Consider the following 25227-nt stretch of genomic DNA (forward strand, 5'->3'; position numbering starts at 1 on the left):
CACACTGATTCTAGTGATGGATTTAATAATGCATGCACCTTAGAGGTACTCCCTGAAAACCTACCAACTACTAGTGTGCTGACTGACTGGTGTAGACCAACCTTCCACAACAGGTTTCTTACCCTCAAGGGTGAGAGCCTGCGCTCTAGGCAAGTCAGGAACAAAGCCTGCTCTGAAAAGGGTGTTTCACACCCCCTCCAACAGGATGACCGGTATATTAGCATTCCAAGGCAGGGAGCTTCAAAGAGCCCACTTCCTTTGGTATGCAAACCTGGCTTGCCTCAAAGGTGAGGGGATGCCAACTCCCCCCACCAGGGCCCAGTTGGCACCTGGTCAGACAAGAATATTAGTAGTCAGAGAAGTACATCAACCCTCAGGCTAGTTACAGTCCTAATTGTATTTGTAATTGCATTTATATAACACTTACTAGCACTTACAAGGTGTCAAAGTGCTTTGCGAAAAGTAGCCCGCTACTCCGGAACCTAAAAATGATTAGTGGTGAATTAGTATAGGGAAATATGAAACTAATTTGAGCAGTGGACATGTGGGTCTGTTAGTCGGATTGCAAAGGATAGTGGAGGGATAGAAGAGGAAAGGGTCTAGAAAATGTTTATTTGCAGACCATAGCAGTAGGAAGAGGTTTGGTAAAAGTAAAGGAAAGATGGAGGAAGGAAGAGTCTCTAGAAATGGATTAGGGAGAGAGATGTGGTATTAGATAAGTCTAGGAGGGTTTCATGAGGGAAGGGTTTAGAAAGGCTTGCTTGAGAGATCTGAATAGTAAAAGAGGTTTGTAATGATGCAAGGGGGGTTAGAGGAGGGAGGAGTCTAGAAAGGGTTATTTTGGGGCTCATAGTAGCGGTATGGGGTTTGGGATGAATATGGGAGTGGAGGTAGAGGAAATATTGATAGAGGTATAGGGTGAGAAATAGGGTAGTGCATTGGAAAGAGTAGGAGAATGACGTCAGGGATGAGTCAGAGAGTAAAGGTAGAGGACAGGGCCGGACTGAATGTAGCGGGCACCGGGCGTTTCCCGGTGGGCCGCCATGGTGGGGGCCAGTTTTGGGCAACTGGTGGGCCGCCATGGTGGGGGCCAGTTTTGGGCAACTGGGTGGCCGTTTTTGTTACCGGGGGCCAGCAATATCAGTGTGAGGGATCCGTCACCGCGACCCAACCCAAGATGGCCGCCGGACTGGACCAAACCGGAAATAGGGTTGGCGTTGCAGACATCCGGGAAACGCCAGTCACAACTTCATCCGGCCCACGGATACAAATGGCCGGGTATGCAGGAAAGGAGGCGTGTAAGCAAGAGCCGGACACCAGTGCATGCGAGAAGAACGACGAGGACATCGAGGAGAAGAACGATCGAGGAGAAGAGGACGTTGCAACCCCTGTGAGCTTCACAGGAGAAGAAGACGCCGTAAAGATACCCGACAACGCGAGCGAGACCGGCCCCCTGAGGGAACCAGAGGAGGCAGGATTTCACCATACCACAGTCACGGAGGACCGTGGCAACAGGCAAGTGACGGGGGCGACTGGGTTCTCTTTTAAGAGGTGGTGGGCGGGCCACCTGAACACTTCACTGCGCCGATAGCACTGTATTTCCCTCACTTAGGCACCTCACTGCTAGGGACCGGTGTGGGATGTGCACACTTCCCCAAATCTACTCTACATATCGAGCACAGAGACCCTAACACTTGTCTTGTGTGTTTTCTTTTTCCTTTTCCCCCTCCGGAGGCCGGTTCAAGTCTTCACCAACGTGAAGCTGCGTCTAGAAGGAAGAAGGGAACCGGAGCCACGACCGTTACAACTTACTTTAAACAACCCTTAAAGAAACCTGACTCTCCATTCACCCTAAAGACTGTTTGTTTCCTCTTTTTTTTGTGGTATCATAACCAGTGACTATATAACTGGACAGTTCCTGTCTTTACCTGGGGATGTTGCGCTGTTCATGTACAAACCCGAGCATTTAAAACAGAAAAGAGCTAATAAAGCCTTTAAACCCTACCCAGCGACTCGCTCTTATCTCCTTCAGGCTAGTGACCGGGACGAACCTCCCCACAATCAGCCCCCTGTAACAAAATCGTCCAAAACAGGCCCAAGCGAATAGCTCGGTCGCACTCCCCCTTGCCCCCCAGGGGGGGGCGGCCGAGTAGTTTGCCAGGGCCGGTTTCGGTTCCCAGTCCGGCCCTGGTAGAAGATACATTGTGGTAGGTAGAAGCTCCATAAGGCAAAGCTACTTGATCTTTGTACCTGGCACTTAGAGCTTTTCTTTTTGCACACTGGGCATCTTTTACACGTTTTTATTGCTTTTAGCATTCTATTTTATTTATTGATTACCTTCAGGCACCTGGGACTTTGACTCTAGCTGGTCCCCGGTCCACCACGGCTCTTCCGGCCAATTGCACGGAGGGACGTGGCTCCTCCCCCTCAGTTTCCTTACTTCCGGTATCGGCTCCACTATTTAATTAGCAGGGGGGCCCGGACGCGCAGCAAAACGCGCTCCAAAGGCAAGCCTGTCCGCCGCCGGTCTGCCACCAGACCGCGGCCAGCACCAGCCATGCTGCTCGTTTGACTAGCAGTGAGGATATTCGCTGGTCGAGAAACGACCTTCTGTCCTTAAGAGGCAAGCCTTGCCCTTGGGAACATGCCATTAATCTGGCAACTGGAGCACTTCCCAGTAATTATACAGGATGCAACCTGATTCTGGGACACCATAGGGGGCACCAAGGTAAGAGAGACAAGGATTGCAGCAATGGGGGTCAGAAAAAGGAGGCTGGCAAGCTTAGGGTGTGTTTGATCAATTGTAGAAATTGAATGGGATGCCATGTTTTTGATGGAAACCTGGCTGGAAGATGAAGTCTTATCAGCAGTAGCTCTAGCCATTCCCCCGGGCTTAAAAATCTGCTGTGCAAATAGGGAGGGAGAAAAAAGAGGAGTGGGGGTAGCTATCATCATAAAGGACTCCTGGGAAATCGCCACTTTGGGGTTGCATAACATGGGTGTGATTGAAGGCCTAAATTTCTGCATTAAGATCGGCCCCACAACCTCTTTTGCGGGGCTCTTGGTATACAGACCCACTGACTGTCCCAATTTTACAGCGTTGGGTGATTTTAACTTACATGTGAATGACCCGAGGTGTACGCAGGCAGCTTAGCTGTCCTCGCCTCTCAATGGAGCTAACTTGATTCTGCATGTTAAACTGCCCACCCATAGAGCAGGGCATACCCTAGACCTTCTGTTTTCTAATATTCCTTCCTTGATAACTGAGACCCCATACCAACTGGTCTGGACAGACCATTGCTTAATTCCGTTCTCCTTCAGTTTGGAAAAACCCAGTCAGAGTGGGGGGGGGAACTCGTTATTTTTTCAAAAGAAATTGGAAGACGCTGACAGCTGAGTCCTTAGGACCAGTTTTGCAGGATAGTCAACCACTATTATTGAGTGATCCAAATGTGGATACACTCGCTTTAAATAGGTGGATTTCTGCCACTTTGGAGTCCACTGTCCCAGCCAAAGTTACAAAAACTATGAGGAAATCCCCCTCGGAACCATGGTTCTCGGAGACTCTCAGGTTAAATAAAAGTAGGTGTAAAAAATTGGACTGGATTCAGTACCGAGACAGCACTATTGAAGGTGGCAGAGTCTGTGAGAAAAAGGTCGGTGGATAACGGATCATCAGCGATGCTGGTGCTCCTGGATTTATCTCCAACATTTGGCACAGTGGACCATCAAATCCAAGCACAGGGACTCCAGGCCCTTGGAATAGGGGGAGTGGTACTCACCTGGCTGAAGTCGTTTCTTAAGAACCACACGCAGAAGGTCGTTCTGCAAACCCAAACATAAATGGTGTAGAGTACCTCAGGGGTCGGCTTTGAGTCCACATTTTTTTTAATGTATATCTGGCCCCTCTGTCCTCACTCATAGCCAACTGGGGAGTGAAGGCGACATCATACGCCGACGATACCCAGTTGGTGTTTTCCTTTAAAGACCAGTCGGAAGCCTCCTTCAAGAGTTTTAAGGGTTATCTGAAAGACATCGTTCAGTGGATGAACAACAATTAACTCAAATTAATTCAGAGAATTCTTCGGCAGGGATTTGCCGCCAGCAGCTGGTATTTGGTGGCCGGCTGAAATGGGATGGCCTCCCACTCCAGCAACTATGGCAAAAAAACCTGGGAGTGAAGTAGGAAGTATACGTCTCTTATTCACCACAAATTCGGTAAATGACAGCCTCTTGTTTCAGCAAATTGAGAAACTTACGAAAAATTTTACATTTGCTGCCGGAGGATTGTTGCAGAATCATAGTCAACGCCACTGTGACATCTAGTCTGGACTATGCAAACTGCCTTTATCTGGGCCTGCCGGCGTACCTAATCAGAAGACTGCAGATGGTACAGAATGCGGCTGCGCGATTGATTACACGTGTACCATTTTGTCACCACTTTTCTGCGCATATTAAACAGCTCCACTGGTTACCGGTAGCAAGAAAGATCGAGTTTAAGGCTTTAACTTTGGCATTTCGAACCATACATGGCAAATCTCCTAGTTACCTTAAACTACGGTTGTGTCGATATAAACAGAACCGTTTATGGAGGTCCAATTCCCCAAATTTGCTATGTACTCCGCGCTTTGTCAAAGATCAGTTAGGAGGCAGATCTTTCACAGTAGGGGCTACTAAGCTGTGGAACTCTCTGCCAAATAATATTAGCCAAATTGAATCAGAGCCACTGTTCAGGAAATCTTTAAAAACTTGCGGCCACATGCATCAAGGAATTTAGGAATCGCAAACGGTGCGATTCGGTAAAATCGGCCGTTTGCGATTCCTAAATATCTTTTTACTATGCATCAATCATTTTTGGAAAAATCGCTATTTTTAGCGATTTCCAAAAATGCGATTGCTTCTAAGAAATCGCAAATTTGCGATTCCTTAAAAGCAATGCATGAATATTTTTTAAATTGCGAATTCGCAATTAGGGGGGGCAAATTACCGCGAGGGTGAACCTCGTGGTAATTTGCGAATAAGATTTAAAATGCTCAAATTAGCATTTTAAACACTGTCATGTTACAGACACACATGTCCTTAGGACATGTGTGTGTGAAACATGCACTTTAAAATACATTTCAGGGGTGCAGGGGTGTCCTTTGGACCCCCCCCTGCACCCATGGAATGCATTAACATTTTGCGAATTCTAATTTGCGATTTTGCAATTCCCATTGATTCCTATGGGCCTTTTGGCCCATAGGAATCAATGGGAATTGCGAAATCGCAAATTGGAATTCGCATAATATTTGCGATTCGGTAAAAATTGCGATTTTTACCGAATCGCAAATTTTATGCATTTTCAATCATGCATCCAGTTTTGCGATTCCTTATTTGCGATTCCCTAAAAATCGCAAATAAGGAATCGCAAAAACGGACTTTGATGCATGTGGCTGTTGGCTCTTTAGCCTAGGATGGTGCTCTCGTGGCCTGCTTTTTTTTCATCTTTGTGTGCCGCCTACTGTTATAGCGCCGGGACACCTCTGTTTGAGGTAGCTGTTCGCGTTTAGATAGATGCTGGTATTATTATTATCATTGAGAGAGGCATCAGGTTAGAGAGAGATAGGGTAGTGCATTGGAGATACTGAATTAGGAGTACAGTAATAAATATAAAGATACATGAGTACATGGGATGAATATATTTATAAAGATGGTACTATATCTAGATTTAAGTTGCAAATAATTAACTCAGACCTTCATTTTTAAGCTAATTTATTTGTTTTTAATTTCTTTTTTCTTTTAATAATTCAATAGTAAAACAATCGTAGATAAATAGTTATGATAAAAATTACATTTTTATGCAGTGACATACATATTTTAAATATAGACTAATATAACCATAAGTAAAATGTACCTTTGTTAAGCAGACCCAACCAATATCTATATATTTATAAACATAATTAGTATATATATTTATACAATGGAATAGACATATCTAGATACATACATATTATCCAAATAGATTATTATGTACACAGAGATTTGCTGTACACTTATGTTTGAGTATGGTGGTTATGTGGAGAAGAGCCAAATCTTCAGCCGTCTTCTGAAGATAACAAAAGACAGCCATGTTTGAACTACAAGGGCCTCACACTCTTTAGAGCCCTGGAGTCTCTGAATTTGCTGAACTAATGACAGCTACACCCTTTTGTTCTATCCCAAAGTGCTTTATAAGCACATTTAAATATGCAAATGTTACTACACATTGAAAATTGTCACTCATTTTACAGTGGCGGCTGCCAAAATTCATTAATGGTGCCAAATGCAAAAACAACAGTTGATGGACAGAATGCAGAACAATGTCATACATTCACCCTAGTACAGAGATCTGGGCCTAAATCCATCGTTTTTTTGCACTCCACACCACCCCAGTTCAGACATGGCCAAATGCAAATCAGCCTTGACCATGTGCCTCATGGGAACAGTCCAGCCCGAACTGCCAAGCCATGTCTTTCCTGGACCGGAATCAAGCATCCTAGGACCGGTTTCTGGCTATCAGCCGTCTTCAGTCAGGATAGCTTGACTCCATTGGTGTGGAGAGCATGGGACTCACGTCTGAGCATACCCATCCCACTCGGGGTGACAAATGCAAAAACAACAGTTGATGGACAGAATGCAGAACAATGTCATACATTCACCCCAGTACAGAGATCTGGGCCTAAATCCATCCTTTTTTACACTCCACACCATCCCAGTTCAGACATGGCCATATGCAAATCAACCTTGACCCTGTGCCTCATGGGAACAGTCCAGCCCGAACTGCCAAGCCATGTCTTTCCTGGACCGGAATGAAGCATCCTAGGACCGGTTTCTGGCTATCAGCCGTCTTCAGCCAGGATAACTTGACTCCAGTGGTGTGGAGAGCATGGGACTCACGTCTGAGCATACCCATCCCACTCGGGGTGACAAATGCAAAAATTACAGTTGATGGACAGAATGCAGAACAATGTCATACATTCACCCCAGTACAGAGATCTGGGCTTACACAGCACTGGGGTGGCGTGGAGTGCAAAGAAACGATGGATTTAGGCCCAGATCTCTGTACTGGGGTGAATGTATGACATTGTTCTGCATTCTGTCCATCAACTGTTGTTTTTGCATTTGTCACCCCGAGTGGGCTGGGTATGCTCAGACGTGAGTCCCATGCTCTCCATGCCACTGGAATCAAGCTATCCTGGCTGAAGACAGCTTATAGCCAGAAACCGGTCTTAGGATGCTTGATTCAGGTCCAGGGAAGACATGGCTTGGCAGTTCGGCCTGGACTGTTCCCATGAGGCACAGGGTCAAGACTGACTTGCATATGGCCATTTCTGAACTGGGGTGGCTTGGTGAGCAAAATAACGATGGATTAAACCCAGATCTGTGACTGGGGTGAATGTTTTGCCATTGTGCAACATTCCGTCCATCATCTTGTGTGTTTAACATTCGTTAATGGTGTCATTAACCTCTTAAGCACTGCTGAAGGCCAACGGTCGTCACGAGCGCTACCTCCCCAGTGCTGCGCACGACCATTGGACGTCCATTCAGCACTAGTTTCAATGGACAGCGCAGCACTGGGGAGAGATATTTGCGAAGCAGCTAAGGTGTTAATGGTGAGGCACCCACCATAAATGCTGCCAGCCACCAGGCACTTCAAACCAGTGCTCCTCTCCCCGCCTAATCCTGGGGGTGACAAGAAGCGGGAAGGAAATGGAATGACTTCCCTCCTTGTGCACTGCTAATCCACCCAAGATTGGTTGGAGCAGGGTAACCCAGGGCTCATTTTAAGGCTGGGGGCCTATGCCTGCAATCCTTCGGGTGTTGTACAGCACTGGGTTCGCTGGGTTTGGAGTGCCCATGTCAGATTGGCTGCCTATAGACAGCCGGCCAATCTGGCATGCATTCTTTTGCACCTACAACGTCATCCTGCAGTCTGTAGGAATCTGCCCCACCCCCACCATCCACTAGCTACGGCCGGCGGCACACAGAATAATAAAATGTAAATTAAATTTTTCTTATTCTTTGTTTCCAACTGCGCTCGCATTAAGTGGCGCGACGCTCTTCCGTCCTCGAAGAGAAACGTTCCCTGTTTTTTACAGACTGAGAAAACGATGGCACACACCTGGACAGCCCACATCAGCTCCATACAATATGCTGAGCTAACAGCAACAGTGGAAAAATAATAGAACTTTTAACAAATACCTGTTTGGTTCAATAACCACTTCCTGGCTCACACTCCTTGCCAGACATCTTATCCTCCTTTCACTGCTAAATTCCTTGAGCTTTTGTTTTGGAGGGAGTTTCCCTTGGCTCACCTCCAACAGCTTTCCTTTTTCCAAAAGCTGGAGGTTGAGTTTCTCAAATGATTCAGACGGATTTGTATTGTTTCCAGATTGTTACTTCTGCCAAAACATGCAGGTCTACACACGTGACCAAGCTGCCCTTGCCGCGTGTTTCTGACAGTGATAGGAAGCCTGCCCAGCACAGATCAGGTCAGACAAGACTGAGCGACGAGCAATCGAACAACGGCAACCGCTATGAGCGCTCAGCCGTTGGCGGGAGCATTTGAAAAGTTAAACAGAGACACGTCCATGTGTGTGGCTGAGAGGTGTCCATTGAAGATGTGCACCTGTGAAGGCTGAATGCCATACTTGCAAATATTTGGGAAGAGGAAGGGGGAGAATTTGAAGAAGAAAATCTGGAGACTGTTTTCCCCATTGACTTCCATTGAAGTGAATGCAATGTCAGACAGGAGCAGTGATGTAGCTGGGGTGCTGTGGGAATGGTGTCTGTCGGCTACCATCATTCCCCATCCCCGAGAACAAGTCGCCCATCGTCTGCCACAACCCTCCCCCCCATTCCCCCCTCCCGACCAAGTCATCTGTCACACCACCCCCCACACTCTTAACTGCCCCTGGGTGGCAAGCTTAGGGGCCGACCCATGTGGCAGTGCGACTAGCTACACCACTGGGAAGGAGGCAACCAAAATAACACCATTTTTGTCATTAAAAATCCAGAGTCTACATCCTGCATCGGGTATATTGGTGTGTATGGAATGCTACATGTGTCACTAGGGCAAGACGTAGGGTGGCCAGGTGGCCCTGATTTTCTGACACTGTCCAGGCTCTTCAGCGCATTTTTCACAAATGTCACTCAATTTAGTCCATGTTGTGGTTTTCAGAGAGGGTTGACTGAAAACAGAGGGAATATGGATTCCATGTGTCACAGTGAAGAATGAGTTAGAAGCCCATTACAGAAAGAAATGTAGTTAACCTGGATGACACTGTGTTAGGTTGTTCTGTCCTGTGGATCTGAGGTGCGAGCTATAAGCGGGGAAGGTTTCCTGGAGCTTCGCAGGTTGGAGTGTTGGCAGCCTAGCTCTTAACGGAATGACTCGAAGATCCAGGCCTTCAGCTTCTTGTGGAATTCAAAAAGTAAAGAGGAGGCTCTAATGTGCAGGGGCCGGATGCTCCAAGAATTCAGAGCGATAAAGAAGTAGGACCGGCCAGATCGGAGTTTCCGTAAATTCCGTATGCGAGGGATTTGAACGAGTAGGAGTCCGACTGAGCTGAGGTGTCTGGACAGCTGTGTGCAAAAGTTGCTTTCCTTTTACTTCCCCTTAGTAGCACACTGTCTGTGTTACAGAGCGCTGCCAATTAAGCCATTCTGTGTTCCCAAGGTCGACCCAAATCAGCAGTACTGTCCTACATCTTTAGTTTCATACTGAATTGGGAAATGAGGGCGGGAATATTGCTTGACTTTATCGTAATGGCATTTGAAACGCACTTTCTAGCGCTGGAAGTATAGTAGCATTTGCATACATGCCAATAGACCCGATTCCGGCGGGAGACTACCGATTTTTCAAGCCAAAAATGGCTTTATTTCAGCTGTCTCCCACCTGAAATTGCATTTTCTACAATAGAAGTCAATGGGGAATGTTCATTCTCCTGATTTTTCAATTTAAATCTCCCACGTCCCTGTCCTAAAATGTTGGCATGTATGCGATTTGTACAGTACCTCATATCCATGACGAAGCTTCCAAGCGCTTTCCTATGGTAAGACGGGTAAGAAGCTATTCTGTTTGCTGTGTCTCGCTGGTGGAATGTGTGTTTAGAATACAGGTTTTAGGAAAGCACTGGACTCACAGGTGAGAGTCAACGGAGTGCCACTATGTGTCGTGGTGAACCTGTAGCGGCCGGACTTGGAGCAGCAACCAGCCCTGGCAGGTTGCTGCTCCACAGACCCTGGAGGTGGGGAGGGGATGGTGGGGGTTGTGGGTAGCCGCAAAGCTCCTCTACCGCTTTTCTCACAGAGGGCCAATATTGAATGAAGCACTGCTGCAAAGCCGGCACCCTGGAAGAAAAGCAGCCCTCTCGTCCACAAAACCGGCCCACCGGGTTAATGCCTGGTCCCCCTACGGCCAGTCCGGCCCTGCACGCAAGCACAAAGTAACATCAAGATGGTGACAGAATCAAGTCTGCATTGTACACACTAGCGATTAATAATATCTACTATTGTTTTTTTGCCATTTTTTAAAATAATTTTGCTTGCTACAAAACAACAACATATCTGGACAGCGGTGGGTCCGGCCTTCATAAGACCACAATAGTTTTAAAAATGTATATGAACCATCCCCGTGGGTCTTTAGTTTCAGATGCATCCTTAGCGGGATGATACTCGGGGCAACCCGAATTATGCAACAGTGGAGGTCAAAATTATGCAGAAGTGTTGATGAAACTATGCGGCAAGACAAGACAAATTATGTGATGTAATGGTGTACATTTTGTGTTACAATTTCGCCATTATTTTGGCATTTTTACCCAGATATTTTTCGCCCAGTGAAATGATCATTCTTAGCGTCCACTGGAAATGCTCCACACGTGTGTTGTGCTGTTTGTCAACAAAGCTATGCTGCTCACAGGGCAACAGCACAAGTAAACTCCAATCTGCTCCCTCTGTACAGCTTATGAGGCGAGGTCAGTCGGTGCCAGCATGACCACTGTACTGGGCAGAGGGCATTCACCTGTACTAGTGTGGAATGGTTCTTTGATGGCATTCCCTGCTAAAGTGTATCTGCCACCAACCTGGGGTCCATTAACTAGCCTCATGTGTCACCTATGTGTCATTGAAGCATGTAGTGTTTCTCTGTGACTGAAGGGTGGTCTCCCTACAGGCTGTCCCTTGTTCATGGGGGGTATGGCAACCTGCGCATTCCAGTGCTCAGCACTCCCTTCCCGGAACCAGTTTGCCCACCCCTTCCCTTGGTTTATTGTAGCCTTCACCAACTTCAGAGAAACGGATCACTCCCCTTCTTCTGGTGTGTCTGCCAGTCGCCTAGCAACAATGGCCTGATGAAGGGCTCCAGGTACCTCCGGCCATCATCCACACCTTGACGAGTCCATACTGGACCAAACTCAGAGTGCCTTTTCCATAAGCTGGCAAACAGTAAGCACACAGAGCACGGGACGGCATCACCACGCAAAATTGGAGATTTCTAAATCTGGAAATGGCAAAACGTGTGTTGGTTCAGGCTTCACGCTCTGGCCACCAAAACTGGGTAAATACTGGTCCACTCAAGCCAGTAACTTGTACCTCATCTGGGCTTCAAGGATACGCCGTGCATCAACTCAGAGCAGGCGTCCTGCCAGGGAGAGAACCGTGGTTGGGTTGATGTCTTCCCATCAGGCTGGCTCAAGGCAGGTTTTATGAAGATTTCCTGCTCCAACCTGTGAACATGGAGACCTTGGACTTACCCGTGAGGTCTGGCTGATTGAAGACATACTTTGATGAAGCCTCAAGGAACAGACAACAACCCTGAACAAGTTTCGAACCAGGCTTTCATCCAATACGGGGATGAAAACCCTTATTTAAGAGTTGGGCCAACGGGCCTTTCAACACCACAAGGGCAGGACTCCCTCAGTCCATGACAGAAAGAAGCAAAATCCGGGGCTCACTAATATTCAATACTGTCCTTCTAACTTTCCCCTAGAAGGGTCCATTTTTTTAGCCAGCCCGTCAGCCAAATCTATTGGCCAATCGAAATGAAGTCAATCTACCTGCAGTCAAGATAGTGCTTGTTGAACTCTAAGAGAACGAGCTATGTGCCCCAGGCAACCCAACTCCATCACTCTCATCAGCAGCTTACAAATGTATTGAGATTTTTTTTCCTCACATTCACTCCCAATTAATTTTCAGCTGTTGGTTTCACGGATTCTGATAACATTAGACCCACACTAACCCCCTGAGACCTTCCTCTCCATGTCTCCCCTAGGTTGTCCTGCACAGCGTATCTGAGTTCTGTACTGTATTACAACATTTATATAGCGCTTGCTATAGCTATGTGGGGCACTGAAGCGCTTTGGTGTGAAAGGGAACACTGTAGTTCTCTAAAGCCCTCGTGGTTTGGAGGATGACATGTGATTGGCACGGTCCCGCCCCAATTGACTTTTTTTTCTTGGAAGCACCAGCGTGCATGGAATGGGCGACCGATATTGATTTGTTTTTCCCAATTTCCTAATAATCGTAATTTTTGTGACAAATATGCATATTATGCAAAATACGCTTGCCCGCCTTGACAAGTGGTTTGTATGAAAATTGTACACAAAGGAGTACCTCACTCACAAATTTCAAGCACAGTACTAACGGGATAGCTTGTTTTGAGCAGAAAATTCTCAGGGCCACCGTAGAATCCGTTTCATAGGCCCGAACTGCATTTTCAGCTCCAACCAGTCTCCTGTGGGAGAAAATAAGGTGAAAAAGCATAACCATGAGGGGGAAAAATGACACAAAGCGGATGGACCTCTATGGGAAAGAATGACTCAGAATGACGCGAGTAACAAAGATTTTGCACAGGCCTAGTCTGGAAGACGTTCAATGTTCCAGCCCACCTCTGAGTATAGGAAAGCTGCAGCCAGTTTGACTGCACGCGTGTGCTTTGCTCCACGCCACCTGTTCCACAGCAGTGAGTATAATGGCATACACATAAACCTGAATGGGTGCATTATGCACAAAAATCACATCCCCGCCACGTGCTGCCGGGCACTTTCCAGGAGGATCCAAGCCACACCTGTTCAGAAAACTCAGTACTAATTTACAGCCCAAATGCTACCATGCCCCTGGGCAGTGAGATCAACCGCCAGCTGTTCCCACCCACTGGTTGATATAATAGGGGCGTTAAGGGGACCTCCTGCACTTTAAGGACACCTTATCCACCCTTCTAAGATTTGAAGTGATTTCATTAGAAAATTTGTATAGAGCTTGAATGCCCAAGGGCGTCTAAGGGCCTGTTATGGGTCAGGTTGAGAAAGTATCCGTGGATAGGATACTGCTCCGTCCAATCACAAGAGGCCTGGTGTTCCTGGACCCAGATTTATCTGGCATGGAGACACTGGGCATGATTTCATGGGCCGGAAAGCCTGCCAGGAAAATGTTGTGCAGGTCCTAGAGGGACTGCGAGGACCGCCGCAGCCTAGCCACGCCTGGCACCCAGTGAAGGGGAGCATGGCACGGCACATGGGCATGGGGCCAGAAAATTATGGCTTAAATATTGTCTGATAAAAATATTGTGTCCCAAATATTGTTAACAAAAATATTGCAACATAGTGTTGATAATAGGATGTCTGTGCTTAATTGGGGAGTGTTTTTCCAAATGATATTTAGGCCAAATCATGATATTTTAAATATATATATTCTGGCATACAAGCCACCCGCTCCCCAGACACCCTGCCCCTCTCCCACCTCCCCCTGCTGTGGTGCAGGGGAGTAGTGCTGGCTGGAATTGGTGCTTTTTGGTCCGGTGATTCCAGCACCCCAGCTAAGTGCATCTTGCAATCGGACTTGTATCAAAGTTGTTGAGGCCCATGGTCAGGGCCAGACTGGCCGTAGTGGGCCCTGGGCATTTTCCCGGTGGGCCAGAGGGATGGGGTCCGGTTTTGTGCCAGTAGGGCCAGTTTTGCAGCAGTGCAGCAATATCGGCCCCCTGTAACAAAAGCAGGAGCGTGCGTTTCGCAAAGCACCACCCCCCTGCTTACTGTTCCAAAGGCTGGTCGGGGAGCAATCGCTAGGGCTGGTTGCAGTTCCCTACCCATGGTAATCTAAAACGTTGCATTGAATACTGAAGACCTGTGCCCATCTCTATGAAATCTACTGTGTACCTCAGGGATTTCGCCTAGTATCACCATGTACAACTACAAGCTGAGAGGTGGAGTGAGGTAATCACTATAATCTCCTTTTAAAATTAAAATAACACAGGCAGTGAGCACACGCTAAGCTGTCATTGAAGACTGTCCATCAACTGTTGTTTTTGCATTGTGACCCCGAATGGGATGGGTATGCTCAGACGTGAGTCCCATGCTCTCCACACCACTGGAGTCAAGCTATCCTGGCTGAAGACGGCTGATAGCCAGAAACCGGTCCAAGGATGCTTGATTCCGGTCCTGGAAAGACATGGCTTGGCAGTTCGGGCTGGACTGTTCCCATGAGGCACAGGGTCAAGGCTGATTTGCATATGGCCATGTCTGAACTGGGGTGGTGTGGAGTGCAAAAAAACGATGGATTTAGGCCCAGATCTCTGTACTGGGGTGAATGTATGACATTGTTCTGCATTCTGTCCATCAACTATGGTTTTTGCAATTGAAGACTGGAGCAGCTAATAGGGAATACATTTCTAGGGTTCACTATTTGGGGGGGGGGGGGCACCATTTGTATAGGAACGATAGGAAGTGATCTCTTAGACCCGCAAAGTCACATGGCCGATTCACAATTAATTATCCTATCAACCTTGGATGTGGTTTGTTGATTATATGTGTGCCCAAACCACTCCTAGTTAAGCCTAGTAGCAAGTACATGGCTCTGCTGCTGTCCTTTCATGCCACGGCTGGATGGCCACAAAGCACCACTGAGACCACTCAATGTTGCGCAATGAAACATACCTTGTTATCTATGAAACAAAACCCTGATAAGACTGCAAACACCACAAACCTGTTAAGCAGCAGCTTCACACCTTCACCTTTGGAACCCATGGGCCATAAACGTCAGCCCGCGAAGGGCTTACTGTAAAACACGCTAAAGTGCTGACGCCTTTGCTGCAGTTACGAGAACTACCTGAACCACCGCCATGATATCCTTGACTTGAAGGCCTAGTACTACAGACGAAGAGTCAATCTCATCCAAAGGAAAGGTTTGAAAGAGACTCATAGAGCATGCTCACACACAGGCAAAGGAAACATCACATTTAATATTTCTGAATTTACTAGAATGAACAAGTCGCATATCACTGGCAAATATGTTCCGTGTGCAAAAGTCCTTTTTTGTCAATTTCACAAATTTCGTGTTTCAGTTGACTGTTTCTTTTTTTTTTTTTTTTTTTTTTTTGGTGTCCTCATACGCCAAGAGATATTCTCAGAGTCCCAAATCAATATCATCTACTACGTAGCAGATGTATCCCACCTTAGGTTGAATTATGGCCTCTGAAGATCTTACTGGATGCACTTTCTGCAGATACCCACAAAATACCGGAATCCGGTGGTCAATTCAGTTCATCTATCTTCCCGGGCCCTGGAACTGATCCTGGGGTAGTTTATACTGCAAAAAGGCATAATCATTGGACGACAGCAATTACATCCTATCCAACCAGTTAATACAGGGAATCCAAAAAAATGTCCTTCTCTTCCAGTCTGCCCAGTCTAAATTCAATGTGTGTTTGATTGCATTAATCCAATCTAGGTATGAGGGTGCATTGTCTTTAACCCAAAGTTTACATATTTCTCTTCGTGCTAATAAAATGAAATATAGACACAGCTTATTTATGTCTTGACAGTGTGACTCGTAATTACTAAATATACCAAAAAATATAAGTGATATACCACACTGTATATCAAAATTAAAGATATTCTTCATACTTTCCAATACAGTAAACCAAAAATTCCTTAGGACAGGACAACTAAAAAACATGTGAAGGTCATCTGCTTTTTCCTGCTTACACTTTGGACAGCAAGGAGTCAGGCCTTTAGAAAATTTGGCAAGTCTGTTTCGTCAACACTACTCAAAGCATCTGTCAGTTTCATAGTCAGTCAGTGGCCTTCTGGATGAGCAGCTGGCCAAAGTCAGCTCTCTCAGTCTGTAAATGACCTGCAAAGGCAGGGTTCATAAAGAAAGCATGTCTCACCAATGGTGCTGTGACTGAACTCAAGGGCACAGCTCTGCAAAGGAGGGTAGAAGGAGTGTGATATATCATGAATGCTAATGTAAAAAAATAAAAACGTTCGGCACAAGAAAATGTTCACAAAAAAAATCTCAGGCCCTCATTATGAATACTGCGTACTTTTTGATCCAGAACGTAATGAAAACAATGATTCATTTGAAGTTACTTATTACATTTTAGGTAATATTTAAGAAGAGCAATCAATGTGATTTCAAGCAACATGTAGAGCTGAAAGACTCACAAAGAATACAGTGTTCAAAGTAACATAATTGCACTGGAAGGCAGTGCAATCATTAACAAAAGTCAACTTTTCGACACCTGATATGCTTTAACTTATTTTGGGTCTTCATCAGGAAAACATATAGGGGACACCCTCTATCCTAGATGGACTGGTTGGTTTAGTTGGCCAAAAACAATGGAGTAGGCAGTCTGGAAAACACTTTTTCCAAATGTATGACTTTTTAAAGATGGGGTCAAAAGATCCCCCGAGGCTTGGGCACTCGAGCGCCTGAAGGTGTTGGATAAAAAGGCTGTTGACTGTTGATAATTAATGGACTGTGTTCCAAATCAATTATGTTACAGAAAAAGCTGATAGCATTTGAAATGTCAAGTTAGACAGTTCACTTTTGCTCTAGTTGATATGATATTCACTACCTCACAACTAACAGGCATTGCGCCCTTTAGCTTTTTTCTTCAGGGCATCTCGATTTACATGGATAGTGATTATTTGTGAAATCTTGTCTTAAAAACTTTAATTGGATATAGTACAGCACAGGTGAAGATATTAGTGTTAGAAATCTCCCTATGTTTTATTTAAGACATTCTTATGCTGACAGGCATTTTTTTTATTACATCCAAAAAGACACCTTGAATCGAAGCCTTGGAGACAACCTATAGATTTAGACAAGTGGTACACAGCTGTGAAGATGGGCTTCTCAGTGGTCAATTGAGAAGACCAGGCCCTGTTTGCTTGCTATGCCTACGCTGACAGGACGAGTGGGACAGGACTTGGTAGTGCCTCCCGGAATCCTCATTTCACTATATATGGGGTGTACTATGATCCTCATACATGACAACAACACACTGCCCATGTAGGCCACACTATAAACCCATACTATAGCCACAAAGCTCAACTTAAGGTGAAGTGTGTCATCCTATGTTATTTCCGTGCCCCATCAGAAGCTTAAAGCGCTGTACAAGACAATTCTGCGCTCCAGAGTAGGGTTCAACCTGCTGGTTATGGCGGGTTTGGGCAGTTCCACCAGTCTGAGAAGACTGCAGATACTGACAATAGCCCCATGGAAAAATGCAAGTAACTCCCTTGAACCTAAACTCACTCCTCACATCCAGGACAGTGTAAGTCCAGATAGTCCACTTTTAAAACACAACCACTTGACTTACCACATCCTCTCTTGATTAAGGGAAAAACAATGTATGGCAGACTGGCAGAGATCTGTCTATACTATATGTGTCAATATCACCAGATAGAAAGGACACGTGGTGGTAAAACAGGTGGTCGCTGAGCCTCAAGGCGACTAGACTGTCCCACCTTCAAAAGGCAAGACTCTTTCTCCACCGGGAGATCAAACCAGCACATTGGACCCAGGAATCCCCAAAACACTTCTTCTTACATCTCATTGTACGCTTTAAAAGGGTGCTGGGGTCTGGATCTCATTTCCAACAGCCGAAGCGGGCAGGTGATGGTCTCCCAGTTTGCCTGTTACCAGAATTTCTTGAATTTGGTCCAAAAAAACTAAAAACAATGAAAGCAATCCCAGCCTGCTTCTCGGCTCTGGAAATCAAATGTCTGCAAGGCAAGCTTTCCTTCTGGAATGTGCAAGTTAATGACTAAAACATTCATTTCAGGAAGAGGAGGTTTAGGATGTTAAAGATTGAATCTAACATGTGTTACACACATGTGCAGTGCATGAAACAACGACATTTTAGTTTAATGCAACAACTAGACCTAAAATTCCGGGGGACTAGCTCTTCAGGAGCTTTTTGTCAGGGGTGGGGCGAGTGTGGCAGATATGTGGCCACCAGAGAAAGTTTTGCAGAAACGTTCCCATATTATTTATGTCAAAACTATCTGTGTTTTAAATTGGCTGAAGTTGAACCACTGTAGATTTAACTCACCATTCTGTTCTAGGTTCTCACTCAAAATATATTGGAACATTATTTGTTTTGAATTTGTTTCGGTAACAATTTTCCCTGTTTTTGAATTCTTACTTGATGTTGACGTTGCTTTTATGTCCTTCCTTACATCCTTTTGGTAAAGCGCTCTGATATCCTTCTGGATCTTGTTCGCGCTATATAAAACTTTATAAATAAAGAAATCTGGTGGCACAGATATCTCCTGTTACATCAGTGTCCGTAAACTTGACCAAAGACATAGCTGTGTTGGGGGTCTAGAAGCCAACACTGGAATCATTTCAAACAGGTAATCCAGTATTTTTAGTGGTGACTGGCCCTAGAAGGAGGCGTGGTTATGGAGGGGCAGTACGCCATTTTAACGCCCCCCTCCCTAGTGACCCGTAAATGAAGCTCGTGAGGCAATGTCATTTATTGACAGTTCCAGTAACACACCACCAAAACATATAGTGCTGTCAAGTTTCCCAGGTCCATACGTGAGAAGGTGTTCCAGTCCTGGGTTTCTCTTTCAATTCATAAATTTGTAGTCCTGGTTTTCTAACAGGTTAACTTGGACTACAAGTCACACAAGTCATATAAAGTCGCAGGGAGTGTCGGGTAGTGCATTAAAGCATCCGATTGCACCGCTGACATCTTCGGGCACCGGCTCCGTTTCATTGACAAATTAAGCACTACCTACACCTCAAGCACGGCTTTCCCCCTGCACTAGAAAAGCAGCTTTCCACAATGCAGTGCTCCCCTCCCCCACCCGCCGCCTTCCCGCGCCGCCCCTCCCCCACCCAGACTCAGTGCAGCGCCCCGCCCCGCCCCGCCTGCTGGCTCGGGCCGCTGCATGTTTACATTGGGCTTTCCGCTGGCTCTGCTGTCTTTCGTTGTAACATACCTTGAGTCGCTGGCGTGACGAGCTTCGGGTTACAACCACTGCACCCTCTCCAGATATGCTCCTGTCCTTGGGGCGCGGCAAGAAAGGGCCCACCTTGGGTGTCAAAAATTCGATACATTTTTTTTTTTTTTTACAAAAAGCGTCGTTGCACCCATTGCTATGGAAATATGAATGTCTTACAAACAATTGATTTTAGTCAGCATGTTTTGAAAACGCCAAATCAGATGTTTTTACCTGCAGCCATAGTAAGGAAACACGTCTTGCTTAATTGAAGAAAAAAACACAGCATAGATTGTCCACATTTGTGCAGCTGATTGATCGTTAAATATAACTTGAGGATAAGGCGTTAATTTCATGCAGAAAAAACAAAATATCACTGCACACAAGTTGCTGTTATATGTTTAATAGAACCAGCATGTATTAGATGCCAACCTAATTAGAGTCTGCATTTATTAGATACCAACGTAAGACATCAGTACGACTTTCAACTAGTTCCGGATTTTTAGGCACCTACAGTAAGGATTCTGGGGCTTGTAGTTTCGCTTCTACGCACCTGCAGCCATCTTGATGCTGTACTACGAATATCTGGGTGTCATCTGTCATTCTGGGTGTTGTATTACCTGGATATTAAAAGTGATGTATTAAAGGCAGGGCCATTGGAATCATGCAGCAGTAGAGGGCCAAGCTATGTGGCAGGGTTGATGGAATTATGCGGCATGAGAACATACATTTTCCTGCAGGTATGACCTATACGGCTTGGTCCCGGAAACCAGTGGTTTCTGCTCAAATGGACATTATAACCCAAATCATAATGTTCTCCATACTAAGAGATGAGATGAAAACGGTTTCATTGTGCAGTAAGTTAAAATCTTGCTGCATAAACAAGAGCTAAGAACCTTTAAAATGTCCACTGTGTGAGAGGTAGAGGAAAGGTATTGAATGGGGCGAGGCTTTTATCCCAACACTTCCTTGCTAGCCATGGAGGTGCCTTGGATTGACCAGGGTTTAGTGACTGGCACATATCTGAGGTGTCTTTCCACAAAAATAGCATAAAGGCTTCAGGTGTTCACACCCCATTCCCAGGGAGGTTGTAAAAGCCCTGATGGGCCTCACCTATGCAGAGCTGGAAACCTTCTCTGAGTAGGAGTTACCAACTCACTTTCCCCTTTACTGCGTCATATCGACTTTTCGCCGGTAGATCGAACGAAGAGAGGTACTATCGTTCGACAGATGGTGGCACCATGGGTGTTGGCAGGTTTGATTAACTTGCCTCTTGGTGTTCTATAATAAGCATCATGCCTCAAGGTTAACCACATAGCAGGAAAAGGATGCAGGCACTGTCTGCTCTTCCTTGTGCCCAGGTAGCAGATAACTTTATACCACATGTGGCGACGAGGCTCTTCAGACTTATCAGAACAGTGGTGGGTTATGGAGAGCCTACCTGATGTCTCAACACTCCTGTCTACAAAATACTAGCTTTGAAAGGGTCAGCCATGTACACAACCTGTAGTTAAAAGGGTGTTCCATTTCTCTCGTAACATTTTTGAGTGGTGTGGTGGTGAGGCAACAATCTGGCCAAATCCCATTCCTGCCAAGTTGACCACTTCACTCCTGATCTTTGTGGACATGTGTCTACGGCCTTGAACTTTTCACCCACAAATCTTTGATTTCTGTGATGTTGGCCTACTTCAATGGAAGCAAAACAATACTTCAACACCCAGAATGCACTAGGCTACCACACAAAAGCTGAGGACTGTCAACAGTGTCTGTAATGAACTGGATGAAGGTGGTCACCCTAATGTCTTCCCATCAAAAGTTGCCTGGACAAGCCCTGGATTATTATATGTCCACACACCTACAGGGCTCCCAAAGAAACTCACTGGTTCGGGACGTTGTGAGCACATGACACCAGAATGTATGCCACTCTTTGCAGACACTGAAAAACACAGACCTTCAACCCCTCCAGTGGCTCCCTGTAGATAAAAGAATATTGTTCCAGGTTTAAAACCATTGCAAACACTTGCCTCCCACTGTGAACTGTGATCGCTTGGCTGAAGGATTTAAATTGCACCTCACTGATGAGACCTAACAAAGCATAAAACAGTCTGTGGCTGCTAGTGTTCTCAGTAAGAAGGGGCGTGGCCCGACAGTTCGTTCTGACTGTTCCCATTGGATCAGGACCAAGGCTGATTTGCATGCGGTACTAGACTTTTAGTGTGGTGCATTGGGCGTAGAAAAGAAGGATTGGAATGCAGTCCGCGTGATTGCCTGTTCCTGAGAATTTTGCAAGTGTTACGCTCATCGCCTACAGTCTTACTTATCTTACTTGGGCAGAATGCCAACAAACCCTAACTGGGACTGGAGTAGACAAACACACAGAAGACTTAGACACACCCATGTATTTTTCGGCAAATTGCAGATCATATTGCCTCTGCAAGGCCTGCTTCCCTACGCTTCAGAGCTCAGTGGGGTAAACGAAGGACAGTAGGAGCAGCCACCCTATGGAATACCCAAAGACAAAGCCCAAGATATAGTGCACACTCCATCAGTGAGGTGGAGGCCGCAATCTCAAGCAAACTTACCACTCAAGACCACATCCGTAGCAAAACCTCCAATCATTAAGATCACACAACCAATGCTTTCTTGAGCTAGGGGGGGCCGAAACGTCCTCCGTCATAGTCCTCTGGAAAACTCACTAACGGCCCCACCAGACCGCCGGAGATGCCTGGTCTCACCCTGGAGATACCCATTAAGAGACCATCTCTCAGGGAAGCCAGGAAGGGTTTTGCAGCGGCCGAAGCGCCTTGGGACCCTCCGGGTAAGTAGTGCGCCATATAAATGCCTATACATTTACATTTACATTTACATTTACCAATAGCAGTCCTCAGTTTGCCCTATAGAGAAGAAAGTTCCAATCAGAACTAGACTAATACTCATCAATATTAGTATGGGCAACAAGTGGCAATATAGTCAGTGTTGGCTTAAATTTCAAACTGAGAGGATGTATGCCTTGTGGCATAGGATTATTTTTCCAAGCTCCGATCTTTTTGTATTATATTATCAAGTGGTACTTCCATTAAGACTGTTTCCAAAATAGCTGCCACATGTGACACCTGTAGCAATCCTGGCATTTTCTCCAACTGCAGTGGACATAAACGGATCCATACGCCTCTACTTGTAGTAGAAAAAGTGAAACTATAAGTACCTTGTAGGAAAGTGCCCCTTTTGCATGGTTAACCCCTACATTTTTGCCAGATACTTGATACCAACATGACTCAGTATGCCCTGGGTCCTGAGGCGAAGTGAAACACACACCTCAGTTCCCTCCATCTTGAAGATGAGGGGACTCCTCAATCAGGACGAGGCATCTGACCTCTTCCGCTGGGGTGTGGTATAAGAGGGGGTGTAGACACCCCAGGGAAGGGACCCATTGGTCCCAACCTGCACACCTATGTAACGCCCCGAAGTCTAAGTATTTAGGGGCCCCCTTGAACCTTGCTCCTTAGATTCGATGACCTATGAAGAAGAAGGACCGAAGAGCAGTGCAGCAGCGAAGAAGGACAACAACAACTGGCTTGGCCCCAGCCCTACCAGCCTGTCTCCTTCTTCAAATCCTGCATGCAGCAAGTGGAGTGTCCTGCAGCCAGCCAACTCCAAGAACCCCCAGAGACCTGACCTGCCTTCATCAAAGACTCCTATCTCCTGAGGACACGGATTGTCTTACAAAGAAGCTCCAACTTCAAGGAATCCGGATCTAGATTGATCTGCGTCCCGTGCACACTCTGCACCTGATGCGCACGACCCGAGTTTGAGTGACTCACCCACCCTGTGAAGTCCCCCCAGCGATTCTGACCTCATCTGTATCAGTAGTTGACCTCTCCAGGACACCCCTCGACACCTGCAGTCTATGTTCGGAGGATCCGCTGGACCGCGACCAAAACCAGCTGAGAAAACCGGACACCGAAATGCACCCCTGCATCCTCCGCCATCGACTTTGGGGTGCCAAGCTGAGGGTGCCCAGGTGTCCTCCAGCTATTTAACTTACCTGGTAAGCCATTGGTCACCTTCGTCTAGCCTCATGGTCCAACCCTTTTTCAGAAACCAACGATCTTCATTGGAAAGCATTGGGCACTCAACACTGATGTGCACCCTGCACCCGGCACCCCTATGCATCTGGTGGTGTAGCTTTGAAGCTGCCTTGTGCCCCCCGTGTTCACCTCAACCCCCAGGGCACTTGCCTCAAGACCGCGGGTACCTACCAGTAAACTGTGCGTCTTCGAGGTATTCCTTGGCTCCATTGGATAACATTGGGCCTAGTGACCTTTGCACCAGGCCACACTGATGCCGCGGGCAGTGCAGTACCTACCTGGTCTTGAACCTTGCCCTGTGGTGTCCAAAGCCCCTGAAGCCTGGGGAAGTAAGCTGGCTTACTACATACCCTAATGCAAGGATCTCTCACCTGAAGTGGTTGGTGAGGCAAAATGTGTCATTCAAGTGCCCTCAAAATTGTCCATTCATTTGGAGTCAGACTCCCTTTTTTCAGCTACGAGCAGCGGAAGACTCTTTTAGCGCATTCTCCTCCGATCGGACCAGTGGAGGATGCACTAAAAGTGTCTTTCGCTGCTCCGATAAACGTGAGACTGTTGTATAACATTTTAGGACCCTATTGTAATTTTCCTGATTCATGCCCTTATATAGGCATAAATCACCATATTCTTATGGTTGCATGACAGCTCTGGCCCCGATATTGCCGCTGCAATTCCCCCTGATTACGTCATCGTAAGAAAGGACAGAGTTCTAGGCAAAGGGGGGGGGGATAGCCATGATCTTCAAATCTAAGTACACCTGTAAATTTGAAGACATTCCTTTCAAAGGTTGCGAGGCAGCCCTTTTTAGGCTAACTTACAACCCTCAGTTCACAATGACAGGTCTATTAATCTATCGCCCTCCTGGGAATGCTAATCCCTGGGTTTCTTCTTTGCCAGATTTCCTGGCCCCCTTGCTGCTTAGAGCAGCCAACTTTTCGATTCTAGGAGACCTAAATATCCATCTCGAAGATTCCGACAGTACGTCCACTAAACAGCTTATTTCTACTCTCGAGGTTTTTAACATTCAATTCTTGAACTCTGCCCCAACACATCTTGCTGGTCACTTATTAGATCCCATCCTGTCAAATCTACAGTTGGACTGCTCTCAGAAAGCACGCCCAATAGAATGGTCTGACCACTTTGCTGTTCCTTTTTCATTGGATATTACCAGGACAGCATTACAGATCGGAAAGGAAATAGATAAACGGACACGCAGTTGGGGGAAAATTAACATGCCAGAACTTAATAAACAATTGTTAAGGACACTTCCTAACACCGACCTATCTATCTCTGCACTAAATTGTGCAGTTGGTCAGTGGTTAAATAATGCTGTTGATTCCACGCTTCCCTTGACATATAACAAAACTATGCCTCATCATCCACCTGCACCATGGTTCTCCAACAAGCTTAAGTGCCTTCGCACTCAATGTAAGATTTTAGAAAGGAAATGGAGGCGCAATTATTCTCCTACACGCAAAGTAGCTTACAGAGAAGCTCTGAAGGGCTATCATAACAGCTGCAAAACAGCCAGAGCAGACTATACTAAAAAATAGTTTCAGATGCACAAAACTGCCCTAAGGTGCTCTTTTCAGTTGTAAAAAAACTGACAGGAGCGGACTCTATTCCTACGCCTCCCGCGCTTGGCAAGGTTCAATGCCAATCCGTAGCTGACTTTTTTGTTAAAAAAGTCGACTTGATCTACGATCTTTTTACCCCGCCACCGATGGTAACACCTTTTGCATCTGGCGCTGTGCAGTCATCTGCTAATGTTGACAACGTTGCCAAACTCTCTGTATGGCAGCCATTAGACAATAGTTCCTTTTCTTCTTGTCTAAATAGTGTGCGCTCTGGCTCTCTGTGCGATGCACTTCCGGCTAAAATACTCA

Source organism: Lissotriton vulgaris, chromosome 12, assembly GCF_964263255.1.
Source record: "Lissotriton vulgaris chromosome 12, aLisVul1.2, whole genome shotgun sequence".
NCBI classification, from domain to species: domain Eukaryota; kingdom Metazoa; phylum Chordata; class Amphibia; order Caudata; family Salamandridae; genus Lissotriton; species Lissotriton vulgaris.